This window comes from Lagopus leucura, unplaced genomic scaffold, assembly GCF_019238085.1.
Source record: "Lagopus leucura isolate 7727_CA_CO unplaced genomic scaffold, USGS_WTPT01 Super-Scaffold_100021, whole genome shotgun sequence".
Classification (NCBI taxonomy): domain Eukaryota; kingdom Metazoa; phylum Chordata; class Aves; order Galliformes; family Phasianidae; genus Lagopus; species Lagopus leucura.
This window is the reverse complement of record NW_024962274.1, coordinates 4,039,199-4,055,191: the sequence shown is the minus strand read 5'-3', so window position 1 is coordinate 4,055,191 and position 15,993 is coordinate 4,039,199.

Here is a 15,993-nt window from a genome sequence, read left to right as displayed (position 1 = left end):
TGCTATTTAGCAGCCTAAAGGGAACCAGCACATCAGTAGCGCCTTCTATGCACTGTCGAGTCCCAGCTTGAGCACACCAAACTCTGAGGCCTTTTGAAATCTTTAAAGACAATCATACATAAGACAGTTCCTATATTGCAGGGCTGGCTGGCTATACTGCAGCACAAAACAATATTTCAAGCTTTCTGATATACATGTGTCACCTCTATGTGACAAATAGCTTATATTAATTAGGCACTAGACTTGGTGAGATTGCTGTTATTAACTGAGAGAAGATGGGTTGAATTTAATTGTGTGTGACATCAAAGTCAAGTGACTGATATTTCAAGCATCATTTAAAATGTTTGATATTGGAGTCATTGTATTCACATAAAGACTGTCTAAAAATATAAAGGAGAATGATGAGAGAGGAACTGAAATGCATTCATACAATCCATCTTATGAAGTGAATTTGATGTAATTTTGCATGTATTTTTGACCCAGTGTTGACAATATTTATTTATTTAGTTGTATAAAATTATTACTTTGAAGAACAGTTTATTCTTCTCAGTACTAATTTTGGAGACAGCTGGGAAGGTTTGTATTGGTTCCAGCATCAATGTTCTCAGAAATGCGGACATAAGGAGGAGAGAACATAAAAGATAAGCTTGCACTGGGATTTGCTTTATAGCCATTAATGAAGACTGTTTGGAAAATGTTTACCTAAGAAAAGCAGACTGCACATTATTTAGGCAAACTTCGTAACAGCCTGGAAAAAAAAAAAAAAGAAAAAAAAGGAGGAAGAGAAGAAAGTAATATTTAAAACTGTGCATGAATGAATATGTACAAATACATTAATCGATATTGAATGTCATTTTAGGATTTTTTTATTTAACATACTGACCAAAATCCCATCCAGTTTGCTGGCACAGAATCATATCTGTGACACAGTGTGATAACATACATGGTTTTTTGCTAGTCGCATAAAAAAAAAAACAGCTGCCCCTGAGAATATTTCTGCATAACGCTTCCACACTGTACCAGTCCCTTTTAATTCTTCCTTTAAAAAAGAAACAAGATAAAATAAGCTACCTGCCATAAACTGCACAAAGTAGTCCAACCGAAATCAGTTTAATTAAACTGTAACAAACTGCAAGCAAAAGTGCATCCCTTAAGTATTCCATTAGTAGAGAAACGTGAAGAGCACAACAGCCAAAAGTTAGTATTACTATTTTCACAAACCCAGAAATACTGTTCCTCCATTAAGGCCATCTCCCCACTGGTGCCCCAGGCCCACACACTGTGGGGAAAGGAGGGAGTCAAGCTCCCTGGAGGTGCCCTTCTCACTGCAATCTGGGAGCTAGCAAGGCAGCCAGAACAGAACTATTCTGGCACACAGCACAGGCACGAGGCTAACCAGAGAACTAAACTTAATATGCGTTAGCATTCATTTTTATGTATGTATATACAAGTTACATTAATATTTTGCATACATGCAAAACCTCCCGTATAATTTCCTCTTATATATATACACCCATACATATAATCAGAATGAATGCACCTGTAATCACAAACTGGACCAAGACTAAAAGCATACAAGAAGGATATAATCTCATCAACAGCGAGATTCGTTTTTCAGAAGGACTTTGTCATCCTAGAGGTAGCATATTCTTGACTGACCTGGCAAACAGTCTGACCACACTGTTAGCTGGGACAACTGATTCTGATGGGAGAGGTAATGTGCTCCAAGACAGAACACAATGCACAAAAATCAGAGCAGCTGAATAGGTACTGGCACCTGCTGGAAGATTCAAGGATCAATTCTAGTTCCTGACAGATGGTGTATAATCAATGGATATCAACATGTTACAATCACAATATAAACAAGAGAGTTAGGTGAAGTGGGCTATGATAACAAAAGAGAATAAATGGAAGGCTTACCCTTATGTTGGGCTCACCACAAAACACCAGAAGGAGGGACCTCCAGACAAGATCCTTCCCCACTGGTAGCCAGCTCTTAAATAGGTCTAGGAGGGGTGGAGCCTGGCTCCATCCCTTCCGGCAACACAGGTGAATTGCCTTCACCTGTGCTCCTCTGGCTGACTCATGGCTCACCTCAGGTGATCAGTCAGAGGTTCAGGCCGTGACTCAGTAGTTCCCATACAGATGGTAACTTCTATTTTCTTCCCACTTTTCCTAACAGTGTGCCAAAAACCCCTCTCAAATTCTCCAGTTCTCAGTGGTGTTGCAAAAGTGCACACTTCCTTACTTCTGTACAGGACTGATGTTAGCCTCAGACTTTAACTAAATCTCTGCTAAGACAAAAATTATTTCATTATAAAGTAAGTTATTCTAAAATAACTTACTGTGACAGACAGCAGCTTATCTTTGGTTAGTTACAGTATCAGCTGAAGTATAATTGACAAAGTAAATAATATATTACCAGGCTAATTTTTCTGCATATGTACAATTCACAGGAAGAACTCTAGATTCCCTACAACTTTTCTGTTATTAGCAGCTATTTAGAGAATCATTACAACAACCTCTCACTGCTCAATTCTTCAGCTGACAGAAGACCTGCTAATAATATTTCAAATAAATTAATACGGCCCATTTCTACTATTTGGTAACATTTGTGGAGCACTCTGAATCAAATTACAGTAGCATATCTGCAATTAAAGATGTACTCTTTTCAAGTGCATGTAATATTCACTGTTTCCACAACCATTCTTGCCAGAAAGCTCATCTGCCTGGAAGAATATCCATAGAACCATAGAATTGTTTGGGTTGGAAGGGACACTTAAGATCATTTAGTTCCAACTCCCCTGCTATAGGAAGGGACATCTCCCTCTAGACCAGGTTGCTCACAGCCCCAGCCAGCCTACCCTTGAATGCTTCCAGGGAAGGAGCATCCACAATCTCACTGGGCAACCTGTGCCAGCGTCTCACCACTCTTACAGCAAAGAATTTCTTCCAAATATCTAGTCTTAAGTTATTTTTCAGTTTCAAACCATTTCCCCCCATCCTGTTGCTACATGCCCTTACGAAAAATCCATCCCCAGCTTTCCTGTAGGCCCCCTTCAGGTATTGGAAAGCCGCTATAAGGTCCTCCTGCATCCTCCTCCAAGCTGAAGAGCCCCAGCTCTCTCAGCCTGTCCTCATAGGGTAGTCATTCCAGCCCTCTGATCATCTTTGTGGCCCTCCTCTAGACCTGCTGCAACAAATCCACGTCCTTCTGTTGGACGCCCCACAACGGGACACAGCACTTTCACAAGAGCAGAGGGGCAGAATCACCTTCCTTCATTTGCTGGTCACACTTCTTTTGATGTAACTCAGGTTGCAGCTGCCATTTGGGACTGCAAGAGCATATTGCCAGCTCGTGCTGAATTTTCCATCAACCAGCATTCCCAAATCCTTCTCCTCAGGTCTGCTTTCAAGCCATTCTCTGCCCAACCTGTATCTGTGCTTGGGATCGCCCCAACCCAGGTACAGGACCTTGCACTTGGCCTTTTTGAACTTCATAAGGCTGGCATGGGCCCACCTCTCAAGCCTGTCCAGGTCCCTCTGGATAGCGTCCCATTCAAGGGAAGCAAATATTAAAGAGTATGAACACAATCAAAGACAGTTTGCTTAAAAGTGAAAACATTTGCAGAGTTTGTTTTTTTCCTATATCAAGCTTACATTGAAACTGCTATAGTTTGATATTAAATAAAAAATAAGAACTCTTCAATTTGCAGTAAAAAATACTTCAACACTAAACTAATACTTACATACTTCATATTCTGTCACCACTGATATCAATTTCAGAAAAATTATTTCTGGGACACTGGTTATGTAATAAAAATGTGAGGAGCAAGAATTATCAAATAAAATTTCAACTATTATAACTCTGTGCCCCAGTACAGGCATATGTTTAAATGTAGTTTAAATATGTCATTTGGTTCTGTAATTAAGACTCCTCACAAAAATGAGAAGAAAAAAAGAGCAGATATCAATCTAGTAATATTCTTCATATGTCTTCAGAAAGCAGCAACAATCTTAAGGCAAGGTTTTGAAAAAGGTAGTGCTACTACTACTTTGAAGTTCAGAAATTGTTTATGTATCAAATTTGACTGTGACATTAAAGTTTCCTTTGTAGAACATAAGCCAAATTTATTTGCTATTTAAACTCTACCAGTATGTCATTGGCTGGAATATGAACTCTGTCAAACTGCTTCTCAAACATCATTCCAGTAGCTGAAACACCAGCGGCTGCCTTTTGGACAACTCCCAGGCAGTCTGCCTACCTGCCTGCTGTACTGCTACAGCACAACACTGTGCTTCTAGGCAGCATTTTTCTCTCCTGGCAAACACACGTGACTTTCAATGTTTGCAACCATTTGTAGTCCACTGACAGATTTATCGACCAGGAAAGTTCATGCCTCCACCGTGCTGCCCAAATAGGCTCCGTTTGTTTTGTTCTGTTTTCAGCTGGGCTTCTACCTGACCTCCAATATTGTAGGAATCATTTTACATACGCAATTAAATGCTGGAGTAGCTATTCGTAGCTTGCAATTGTCCCCATTTAGAAGACTAACAGCCCAATTGCAATGCTTCTAAATGGGTGCAATTGCAAGTTCAAACTGTTGGGCCTACTTGTAATTACGGGCACAAAATTGGGCTCACTTATATCAGAGGTTGCTGTAGGAGACCACCAACTAAAGTAATGGTTCTTTCTTAGCTGCTGTTTTGTATTGGTTCATTACAGGATGAGAAATGAAAGAAAAAATCTCTTAGTGGGGCAACACAGGAAATAAATACTTTAAAAAGATTTGAGACTACAAATCAATCAACTGGACACCTGAGACAAATGGTCCTAACTGTCTAATAGCTGATCAGCCACTTCACATGCAGTTTAATAAATGAGTTTTGTTCCCTTTCATGGTTTTTCTCTTATCAAGGCAGGCAGCAGTCCGAGTACTCTGGCCCAGGTACCTGACACAAGGACAAACAAGCTGCAGGATGCCACCTGCCATTTTAATCCATCTGTTGCACCAACCGCTGTCTTCCTTTTCTCCACTTGACGGAGGCAGAAAACGCAAGCTGGAAGTTTGTCCTCCTCTCTCACATGGTCAAATTGCAGCTACCGTATGACTGCTGTCCTAGAAATCACATCTCACTCGTCCTAATCCATATCAGACTATTTTTCCTCACTGATCCCTTCCCCAGGTAAAAGTTCACTTTTGGTGCCATCATAATCTCCTGCGTATATTTGACTCCCTGCTCAAAGCATATTGCATGTCTAACAGTGACAGCTTGACCATATGAGCACATACACCCAAATACACACACGTGAGGTGCTTTACCAGCCTTTCATTACCACAGTTGAACTCTACAGCACAACGGAAACAGCTCTGCTGCATCCATATGAGTTACTTCATAACAGTCTACTCAAACCAGCACTCCTAATCAGCTGCTGAGCGTGTCAAACCACTGCTGTTCAGCTCATCTGCTGATGACATGAGACACATCTGGGCAACAGAACAAAGGGAATATTCTAAACATGCTTATGCTAAGAGGAGAATTAATATTCATCCCCAAAAGATGCAACTGCCAGCCCAGAACAGTGAATACAATTGACTACCCTACAGCACTAAAGTCTTGGGGACCAGGTTCTCTCAAATCCATCAAAACTACATTATATCTAGTGAGGATGTGACCACTGAATCCAATACTCAGATAAAACAAAAATATATTTAAATATAATAGCACCTTTTTCAGCATCACTTGCACTGCAGAGTGCATCTTTCTGTTTGCGTAGATTCAACAAATGATATTTTAATGTACATACATAATTTATACAGCAAGCAGTAGACTTGGCTGAATGAATGTCAGCCATTGAAGATCCAACATGGTGCATTTTTACGCTTATTACTTGGTACAGTAGCAAAGAAGAAAGCATTTAACATATTTATGAACTTGAAATTTCTCTCAAGTCCCACAGTATGGGACTATCACTAATGTTATCACATTTCTTCTTCGACATTTATTATAACAAGTTAAGGACTTACGTATATTCCAATCTAAAAAAGGTTTGCTTAACACCTATACTATTCTTGCAAAATTGTGAAATTTATCTAGAGAACTTTATTTCTATATCATGTCCATAATTCCAGTTTATCTGACATACAGTAGATAAGACGCATCGTGTTTCACTCTTCAGTGTTCTAATGTATCCAACTAATTCCTGCATAACCTGCTTAAAATGATAACAACTTGATGAAAAATAATTCGAGTGGTTTCATCACCATCCTACCAATATATCAATGATAGAACAAAATTACCATTGCCCTATTTAAAAATAGCCACACTACTTTTTTCTTTTCTTTTTTTTTAAAAAAAAAAACATCTACACTCTAAACTTTAAATTGCAAGTATGCCTGATGAGTGGAAAGGAATGGGAATTAAGACTCCATGATTCTGTTCTTGGCCCTGCTATTCTTAAGGGATATTTCACTGAGTGCATTAATTAGCTTTCAAGGTTTCCTATTACTGTGGTTACTCCCATAAGCAAGTCCTTGATTTTAGACAGCAAGAACAAAATTCATTTCATATCAGCGTAATTGCCTCCAATTATCTAGAGCCACCTAGAATTACCTAGTGACTAGAATTGGATGTACTTATTTCTTTCCATCTGCCTTAAATGCGGTTAAGATGCAGGGATTTCTGTTCAGAGGAAGACATCTCTGCAGTCGCTCTGTAAAGTTAAACTTCAGAGATTACATTCCCATTTCCAGTGCTGAGAGGCCTTTGCCTCCCATTGATTTCAGGAGGAGTTGCCTGTGCTTAATGTCCAAACTAGCGCAGCCCCTTTTACTGGCCAGCTCTGCTCTCTGTGCCTCCCATCGCTCTCATTAGGCACCTGGAATCTGACCCGTGCCACGGAGCAATCACTGCTGCTGTGGTTTGCGATGGCAGCACATCCACCCTGCTGAGATAAAGCACCTGTTTGGACCTGTTTGACTCTGAAGATTCACTGGAGAGGAGAACCCAAGTGTTTATGGAGAGCGGGGAGGAAGAAAGTCTGTCTTTCAATAGGCTATCATTAGGTTAGTAGTATAATATAGTCATTTTTTGCTTTGACAACTGATTTGTGCAAGGTAGAGGCACTATAGGTGACAGCAGGTCAATATGTCCTACATCCCCACCTATCTACTTGAGGCAGGAAAGATAAACAGAAGAGGTGATGCCCAAAAGCACCTGGTGACAAGGTGGCTCCATACTCCTGGTGGGCAGAAGGTCCCTAAGGCACTTCCAAGTTGGTTTGCTTTTTATTTTCCTGATTGTTCAGTAATAAAAAAGCCAAGAAAAAAAAAATCCTTTAAGGAACTGAGGCTTTGAGATTTATTTCTATTTCCTGGGCTAGTGAAACCACCCACTAGCTTACATTGCCCTGAGGCATCATCTTCCCTGAATTCATCCTCACAGGACACCATTGCTTACAGTTTTTCTATTCTATATAAGTTCTTATAGTGCCCTCATCACTGCAGTAACTGAGTGCCTTCCAGAAGTGCATTATATGATGTGACTAACATCTGTGATAACCAAAACAGGAGGGAAAAACAGTTAAGAACCCAGTAGCTTTCCCCCTATGTTGCAGTTCACTTTCCAACACTAATAACTTTCTCTCTGTGAATACACAGCTAGATTGTTGTGGTCACGTTTGCAGCCGTTCACCAATGTTTCATTCTCTCTAATGCTGAATTTCTTACATAAATAGTACAGTGCAGGGATCGTTCTCCTTGCTTTCTTTCACTGAAGTGCCAAAGTGTGAGAATTCTTCTTTGCGATTCATCTATCACAGAATCACAGAATTGTAGATAAATGGATAATTTATATGTATCAATTCAATTATATTTAGCTATTTTAAGCAAATCAGCCATGAGCACAAAAACAGGGTAGGCGAGTTAGTCTTAACCAGTGGCATTAAGCACATGCTTCAGCGAAAAAGAAAAAAAAAATTAAAAACTGTGTAAAAATATTTAGTGCTCGCTGCTGGTTTTAGGGGAAATTTTTCAGTACTAGACTCCACAATTCAAGGTTTGGGGTGGAGGTTAAAGGGGCACTGTGTTCCCCAGCAGTGACAACTGAATATCTCATTGAGGGGGAACACGCATATGGGAACAATATGCCTGCAGATCTTTAGAAAGTACACAATTGCTTTGCCAGAGCAATTGATATGTTGGGGAAGAAACATTGCGGGGCAGGTGCCGCTGTGAGATGACCTCACACTCGGGACCAAGAGTGAAACATGGGGTCAAAGGTCAAGTGTGACTTTGTTAGAACCAAAAAATACAGTCACCTCCCAGCTGCTGCACACCTTGCAGCAATCATCACCACAGAACGTCGCATGGCTTCTGAGAGTTTAGCCGCTGTTTAGTTGCATGAGACAAAAATTTCAGTTATCAGTTTTCTGATTGCATTAATATTTTCCTAAGAAATATTGCAATATATACACAGATTCAAAACAGCATTCTTCTTAGGTGTGTTAAGTGTGTTTGCCCACTGGGACCATAGAATCATAGAATCACAAGGTTGGAAACGACCTATAAGACCATCTAGTCCAACCATCTCCTCACCATCATTGCCACCACAACCATGAGATGGGTGTCACAATAGCAACTGGAAAATGATTGTGAATAAACAATAATTTGAACATCATTTTGGCATTTGTACTCATTCTACACAGATGTTGTCCCAGAGACTATCATCCTGCTACTTCAGAGAAATTCTCCCTGCCTCTAAGAAACACTAATAGAAAGTGAAGAATTTAGGAGATCAGAGGAGGATTCTATACTTGTTTGGGGGGGGGGGGGGTGGTGTGTTGTTTTTGTGGTTGTTTTTTGTTTGTTTGTTTTTGTTTTTGTGGACTTACCCTCCAGGTTTCAGGTTTCAAAACCACAGATTTCTAAACTACCCAGTTACTAATTGACCTAGATTAAAACATTATGTAGGGAATATTGTAGAGAAAATTGAGAAGGCTTTACTGATTAAAAATTTCCTTTCTTTTTCTCCTAAACTACTTTTTCTGCTGACATTCCAAAAGATCCCAGAAAGTTTTATGAAATTTATACAAGCATTTCTGGGTAGACTGCAAAAGATTATTAAGAGCATATGCAGTAAAAACACAATACCACAATTAGGATGGGAAATGGAGAGCCCTAGACTTCATCTTGCCTCAAGCAACATGTCCAACAGCAATGAATGCAGCACAGAAAGAGGGATAAAGCACAGATGTTCAGACCAGAAGACAAGCCAAGACTTAAAAGATCACCAGCTACAAGACATTTCATAGAAAGCATGCTGTCTCATTGCTCTGTGAGCATTATCACACAAGACAATGCAGACTCTAATTTAAACAGTCAGAGGGAAAGATCCTTGCGCTGGATGCCAGTTGGCTACGACAACAATTATGCATCACTGTTCTGACAGTGTTCACTATGGCAAACTGCACTGTGAGGGCAATTATCCCAGAGATTCTGGCACCCCAGAAGAAAGAGCAAATCAAAGAATTCATCAATATTCTTGCAAGGCCACAAAGCTAGAATGAGAGTCGAGGAAAACTGAAGTAGTGTGGCCAAAGGGAGGTGAAAACAGACTGCCACCTCTATGGTACCTGCCCTGCCATGGCTGCACTCCAGGGGCTCTGCTGTGGCCACCTGACCAAGTCTCTGGAGTGCTACATGCCACCACTGCCACGCTAATATGCAAACCAACACCACCTTGTGGGAGCCAATGCAAAGGTACTTGCACACACAAAACAAAAATATTTGTATGAACATAGGGAAGTACTAGAAAACTCATGAATTTAGCATTTTCAAACTGAAAGAGATATTTATCTCAAGTTTGCTAGATATAGATATGCTCACAGTTCAAGGAAATTTTCTATTCCAATCCCTGTTGTATCTGCTCCCTGCTGCATGTGCAAAAGGTAACAGCCTACAGGATCCCAGCCTAGCATCCTAATATTGGAAAGTCACAGGATGCAGAGATGAAGGAGGAGGGAACTCAACCTGATGGCTATCACTTTTATTTCCAATACAACACAAAAAGAGAGGATAAGATTTTCAGTCTCACATGCAGATATTCTCTTATTACTATTTCCATTACTGAGATACACAGGATAAAATAATTGAACAAGAACATACCTACAACACGAAGTTGAGAAGTCACTGATCACGTGACCTATGCTTTAATGGGTGTGACATTAAGGTCAGCAGAATCAGGGGGAAATCTTCATAATTTTTATGGCCACAGCAATAAGGTAAACTCAATATAATCAGTGGGTTAGAGAAATGGCCACGAACCTAGGAAAATTGGCCCATCTCTCAGTAACACATATGTTTAATTTTATATTTAGTCCACTGCATATGAATAACAAGATTTTCATTTGCCCCATGAGTACTGTGATGTTTCTGTCCACACACCAGTCATATAGCAATTTCATTGAAACATATCTTTGTAGCAGCCCTTACTATAGTACAGCCCAGTAGAATGCACTGTCTGCCTCAAATTTTGGTGCATGCAGCTCTGGACTTAGCAGATTAACTACTTGAGGTTGTTGCATGATAGCTGTTCCAAAGATGAAAGGAAGTTCACAGAAGTGTCAAGACAAAGTCTGAATATTTAAAGATGGAGAGGTCTACCCCTGCATTTCAGGACATAGCCAGTTCCTCCATGGAAAAAGCCTTTATATTTGGGTCCCTGAAGTGTTTCACCCTACCCATCCCAATATCCACCCCTACTATAAAGCTCCTCCAGTGAATAAACATGCCACCCATCCAGTGAAAATTTAATCCAAGCAAAATTCTTGGTCATAAACACTATCTGAAATATTATCTCTTGATGGTCCTTGCATCCATCAGTCAATATTAGCAATGGTGCACAGCGGCCAAACTCTAACACATTATGAGGTGTGGGCTATGTACTGGGAATATGCACTTCAGAAAAAAAAAAAAAATAAAACACTGCATTCATACTTTTGTTTATTCTGTGCATTGTGCTGTTATCATCTCCTCCAACTGAAGATGGCTTGACAGTGGCAAATCTGCATGCAACTAATTTTGTCATATTAAAATTTCCTAAAGCAACAGAAATTAGTCCTTCCATAAGTTATTGCAATACATTGTGTGGATCTGTGAATTGTTAGCTAATATCTGTGATACACAACAGTTACCAAGGCTGCCACAACAGCCCGCATGTGCCAGATGATGGTGTACTTCTCCTAGTTATGCTTTCTTCTAGGATTTCTGGGTTAAGGAAGCTGACAAGATAGGCACTGGGCATGGAGTCAGAATACCCTTGAAGGCATTCAAGACAATTCCCAGATTTTATTTCATGTACTTCAGATCCTCAACAGCATTTTATCTGGTTTCTTTCCACAGTCGGTGTCTCTGTAACACCTGTATCATACCCTCCTGCAGACCCTTACACCTTTTTGGTTAGCTCAGAGAGCAGCACTGATCTTTCCCACCTGGACTGCAGCTATCACACAGTGCCTGTCATTCTCACATAGATCAAAAAAGGATTTTGCAGGCTGTTGTCCTTGATCCATGCCTTATGTGCCTGTATTACTTAAATGCCTCAGATTAGAGCTGCCCACTTAAAAGACACCACCATAATCAACCTAAAAGCTCCAGGGACAAGTGGGGCACTGCTCAGTCACACCTCCAAGACAGCATCTCAGCTACTATGTCATCAGCAATGCTTCCTGCAGCACCTGGCACTCTTGCTAGAGATTACCTATCCAAATAGCGACCTAATCCAACTCTGCATAACTCACAAGCCGACAAGACAATAGTGTATGTGCAAACATACAGGGTTCTTCTTCCAAGGGAATTCAACATGGTTAACAAATTCTACGCTCCAGGTACTCTTCATCCTACAGCTGCAACTGCTAGCACTTTTATAAAGCTGTCTTAATTACCAGTGACCCTGTGCTCTTCAAGTGCATCAACAGTACAAGGGATGATTCAGGATGACAGGGTCACAAGCAGTGGGAAAGAATGTCTGATCCATGCCTCGCATACATACATCGCTAGCTCATAGTTTGTCTCTCTTAGATTTAAAATAGATCTCAATGAAAAACGTTGCTTTGATAGAATTTAAGGAGGCTTGGGTTCTGTCATTTTTTTTTTTATCAAAGTTTTGGAAGGATCAGATCTGTATAAGATACAAGCAGTAGAATAGAGTATGTAAAAATTAAGGATTTGTGAATCCCAAAGACTGATATGATAGGTTGGTATTCTGGAGAACTCTGCTCTGAAAGAAGGCTGAACAGCACAAACCAGGTAAAGGAAGGGCTACCTCTGTTCTGTGCATGGGGAGCCTCAGAAAGGCAAGGTTTTTCAGCTTCAGCCTGGAGTTAAGTAATGCCTCTAATTTGTCTTTTTAAATTTTATCTGGATTAGAAAGAAATGTTTCTACCATCATGTTTAAAGCTGATAAAGACAGCTGAGAACTGTGAGCTGACACAAAAATCCAGCATCCCAACTCTTCATTACTTGAACTCTCAATGACCTCTGAAGACAACTTCTGCCACTGAGAACCTGTGCATGATGACAATGCTTTTGGAATAGTCAAGTATACAACTGGTTAGACAAGTGCTTTTCTCTCCTCACCCAGTCCACCACCAGCTATGCTCTATTCAGCAAACAAACACACTGGAGTTATTACATGCAACTTCTACTGCAGTCAGTAATTTAGAAATTATTTACTCTGTGCACAGACACTTTGCTAAATAAAAGCTTCTATACAACATGTAAAATCTCATTACTCCACTCCAAAACCAAGATTCCTGAGACATCTACAATGTACCTCCAAATCCTGATCTATTACCCTCCTCCGTTCTTACAGAGTTCTAGTTTCATGAAATTCAAAACATTTTAAATTATAAGAAAATAATTCAATCTTCAGGTGTTTTTAATTCATGAATCTAAGTTTATTCATAAAACTTACTTAATTGATCATATGAAGTTAATCAAAGAAGAAAAGCCAGAGGCCTCAGTCCTACAAGGACTTAAATGTCTGCTCACCTTGCCATAACTAAATGAATAGTCATGGCCACAAAGAAAAACTTAAATTTTTGAGAAAATTTGTCCTTTGACAATGCTGTTTTTTATTCAATTTCTGCAGACTGATTAGATGATGAAGGAAAGTATTAAAAAGTAGCTATAAATCCACCAAAATATAAAAAATGGAGGGAAACACCAGGTATGCACTTTGTGTAACTTACTTCTTTTCTAAATCTTTCCAGAGCTACCTGAATTTCAAGAGCATTTTGTTCCTCTGTCTTCATAACATCATCCAAGCTCTTAATTAAAGCTACTTAGTGGCCACTGAAAGCACTGAGGGTTTTTGACAATATCACGAAGCCAGAGCCACCTTTTTGCTGTGATAAGAATCCAGTCTTTTCCAAAGCTTTGTCAGCCTTCTGTTCCTTCACCCACTGTGACAATGGAATTTTCTTACTTGTAGCACCAAACTTCTGTAATGTATTATTTTAGCTGTTATAACAACCTCTCTCTTCAATATTTGCCCATATTTTTCCTATGTCTGCCTGTCTGTGTAAAAAAAATGAGGACAGATAAACTTTATGTGGGCACAAACCAAACAATTTGTTTTGTTGTTCTTTGAGGGTTTGTGTTTTCTTGTGGTTTGTTGGTTTTTTTTTTTAATAGAACTGCTTGGTTTTTTTCTACAGTATTCTCTAGACAATGGCAACACGCCGAGATCAGTTGGATTAAAGCAAAAGAGAAGGGCTCATGATGCTAATATTAAATTAGTAACTCTTTTTCTATTCATTTTAAAATAGAAATTGCGCATAACCAATGCGTTCTTTTCTCCTTGGGAAAGTCTGAAGACATACCAATGGGAGAGACATGGTGGCCAGACTCTGAGACATCAAAGGACAATCCAAATGGCCATACTATCTTTGCCATAGTCTTAAAGCACTCAAAAACACAACAAAGAAAAAATAACAACAGAATCAAATAAACTTTGTGCAAGTTCATCTCAAGCATGTCAATCCCATGGAGACATTATCAAAACAGTGAAAACATAGGGCCTGCTAAGACAGTGACCCTTCACATGAAAGCTAGAGAAGCTTTCATTTTGCAATACAGGCAACTCTGAAAAGTGCTCAGACTCACATGCACCTGCCTGTCACTTACTTTGCAAAATACCACAGAAATGGCGAATTCATAAAGCTTTGATTCTGTTCTAAAATCAAGTTGTCATCATCATTGTCCCTTGCCCCCCTACCCCCCCCCAAAAAAAGCAAGTTTTCCTGCAGTGTACGACCAATTACTAGGGAGTCTACAATACAGCCTTCACACATACACTCCTCATCTAGCTTTGCAGAAGGCAAACAAAATTAAAAGACCCTGAACCCCAAGCAGATCATCGGAATGAGATGAAAGAGCCTCCATCCAGAGCATCCATATTGTCCATATTTTTTTCCTGCATCCCAGATCTATACAGCAGACTCTATGTGTTACCAATGGGCCACGCTCCCTCTGTTCCATCCTCCCCCAGCTAAGTAAATACATTTGTTCTCAAGCAGGAGCTATAAAGTGCAGCTGTGAGCAACCTGCCAGTCCCGCTGCAAACCCAAGCCCAGCATACTCTCTGTTCCCTCTGCAGCCCAGCTGCACATCTGTTCCCCCTGCATGATTCCTTGCATGAGTGGGCACCCATGGGTGATGCTGGTGGGGGGGAATGCTCTGCCTCCTTGCATGGTCCCAGCAGAGCATTCCTGTGTTTCCCTACTGCCATCACCGAGGCACACAAAAGAAAGGCTTACTCATATCTGCCTGCTTTATATGTAATAATCTTGAACGTTTTGCTCATCCCTAAATGCTACTCTTCATGCTAGCATCAGTCCAAATATGCAAAATAGAGCAATACCTAAAGAAAAAAATGTGTCACTGTCGAACAGTTAGTATTAATACACTGACCAAAAATGAATGTAGGGTTCTGCCTCACTTCTTTCTTCAAAATCTGGTTTGATTTTCCAGCCTCCCCCTCCACCTAGCTTCTCACCCATTAAAAATAAAATAGCATTACTTTTTCAGTTCTGCTTTCTCCAGGCAGATTTGGCTCCCTCCAAAGTCTCTGTGATTAAACACACAGTAAATAGTTGTTGGGCCAAAATTCTCTAGGCCTGTGACTTTTTTTTGATGCCAATAAATCCCACTGCACCTTTCCCTTCAGCTGCCCTCAATTTCCTTCACTCTTTTAAGACTGTCGTGTGCATCTGGACCTGGCTCCCTCTCCCACTGCAATATTCTCATTCTTTTTCAGATTTCTCTCTGAAAACCTGCAGACCATGAAGACTATATGTTTTCTGAAATCTTTGAAGCAATCTAAACATTTGATCGCTTTTACTTTTTTTTTCTTTCTTTCTTTCTTTTTTTTTTTTTTTTTGGCAGAAAATCTCCAACCTAAAAAAATCAGCTTAAAATGGCAAAAATATTGGTAACAGGTTTTTTTTTGTTTTGTTTTGTTTTGTCTAAAAAGTGAAAACTGAAAAACAACGATAAGTTTTAAGCAATGGATAAAATACCATTCTGTTTGAAATATATAGGCCAATCTGAAACCAAGAAGCTGACTGCATTTGGCCAATCTGCAACGCAAAAATAAAATAAAACATAATAAAAAAAAAACACACACATTATCTGCTGGCATGGAAGCAGCAGATCTACAGCTTTTGAAAGGTAATACAATTTTGGGGTATCTTTTTGTTCCAGCAGAAGATCTCTTTCACAATGTGTCCAGTACATCTGTGTTTTCTCTCATGTGAGCCAGAAGCACCATGGGGCAGACAGTCTTTCTCACTGTATTTCTCTGAGCAAGTATTTAATTTTTTTTTCTGTGGTGCAAAAATACAACGTAAAATATCATGGTAGATTCTGGCCATTTATCACAGAGGAATTTAGAAGTAGTAAATAATAAAATTTTATTAAACAGAGACAA